The sequence below is a fragment of the Olea europaea genome, unplaced genomic scaffold (genome assembly GCF_002742605.1).
Source record: "Olea europaea var. sylvestris unplaced genomic scaffold, O_europaea_v1 scaffold1135, whole genome shotgun sequence".
Taxonomy (NCBI): domain Eukaryota; kingdom Viridiplantae; phylum Streptophyta; class Magnoliopsida; order Lamiales; family Oleaceae; genus Olea; species Olea europaea.
The window spans coordinates 232,345-233,964 of NW_019228735.1; the positions used below are offsets into that span (position 1 = coordinate 232,345).

At 36.4% G+C, this 1,620-nt stretch overlaps 1 long non-coding RNA gene across 1 annotated transcript; it reads right to left on the reverse strand.

The window, feature by feature from the left end:
- Positions 1-388: 388 nt before the first annotated feature.
- Positions 389-1,614, reverse strand: LOC111373461. The gene is made up of 2 exons (XR_002698950.1): positions 760-1,614; positions 389-689 (listed from the first exon to the last, which is right to left on the reverse strand). It is a non-coding gene; the product is annotated as an uncharacterized LOC111373461 (long non-coding RNA).
- Between the last annotated feature and the right edge of the window lie 6 nt (positions 1,615-1,620).

A 1,620-nucleotide genomic window follows, 5' to 3' on the forward strand; every position in this document is an offset into this window, starting at 1 on the left:
CCTGGGCCGTGCGGAGTTATATAATAACGTGTGACGTAGTGCAATGCTCCCGATCTGTTTTGTTGTAATGCAGGGATAAGATTGATGATACGTGTTGCACGATGAACAACGGAGTGTTGCTGTTATTTTTGGATACTAGTCTTTGCCCGTGCAATACACGGATTGTGTTATTTTGAAGGTAATGTTAGCGTATTGAATGTTAACAATCGATAGGAGATAGGTGTGTTAAATGAGGTTAACAAAATAATGTTAATTTGATGAGTTAAATTTCGTGAAAAGAGAGAAGGTGCAACGAAACATAAGATAAAAATAGCGGAGAAGCATATTGGATGCCAAAAATTATTGCACTGATATTTAAGTAACAATGATTCTAAATAGTAAATACTGATAATAGTAAAATCTAGGCATTGGTATCAAAAACATATTATCTTAAACGAGTTGTACAAATAAAATTTGAAATGAATTTTAACAGCTCCAAACAGGGAAAGTATTCACTCGTAAAAGGGATGAGATATTGAATCAGTAATAATAACAAAGCTACCCCCTTCAATCTTTCTTCAAAAATGCACCACTCACCCAGGAGAATTTGTAAACGTCTTTCTTCTTGTAAAATAAACTCAAGTGTTCATGAAGCAATCCCAGATTGGCTGCCACAAGCAAGGCTGACCATAGCAATAGAATCATTTGGCCTAATAGAGAAGCAAAAGGTCACTGTGAAGAAGCTGAACTGGGAACTAATTACATGAGTGTCATACTTACCTTTGAGAATCCTAATAAGCTCTCAAGGTCTCAAACAGAAAAACTCATGGCTATACCGAGTGAAACACCCTATAACTTGCAGAGCATCTCAGAGATTAGAAATTAAAAAGTAAAAGAAAATAAAAGACAAATGGAGCGACGGGAAAATTTCTGTGTTGAGGTAAACATATCTAGCCAGACAAGGAACCAAAGCACGAGACATACTAACAAAGTTGTTCAAAGTCTTTTGTACTGACCAAGGAAACCTTCATTTCTGCGAATGATACGAATTGCATGCTAAATGACCTCGTAGTAAATTGCATTTCTATACCTTGTATTTCACTGAATTAGTCAAGGCAACGGCAAATATATATATATATAATGATTGGCTAGTGAAACCTAGTGGCTTTGGTATGTTATATGCATGTGTGGTAGTAGCTTCATCGGGTACAACTCTATTTATACTATGTCCCCAACCAAATTTATCGAAAATAAGTTGCGGACGTTGTCCTCATTTCTGTGCTTGTTATCTCCATTGGAGTCGTTAGCTTTAGCCTTCCTTTCCGAACATTCGTTAATGCCTAAAGTAGCCTCTAAACCATCTGATAGAATCCTGTTGGTGACTGATTTCTGCAGACGATAGATCACAGCTAGGAAGACACCAATACCAGATGATGTGAAATAGGATTTTGTATCATGTAATTGAAGAACTGTGATTACAGAAGATAGGTAAATGATAGAAATACAGGATTCTAATGTTATGTAAAGCTACGCAGCAACCAATCACCATCTCTCCTTGCACATTCAGAAGCTCCATTTGAAGGAATAGGAACCTCCTAAATACAGGCTAGAATTTATTACAGAAATAGCCGATTTTAATTG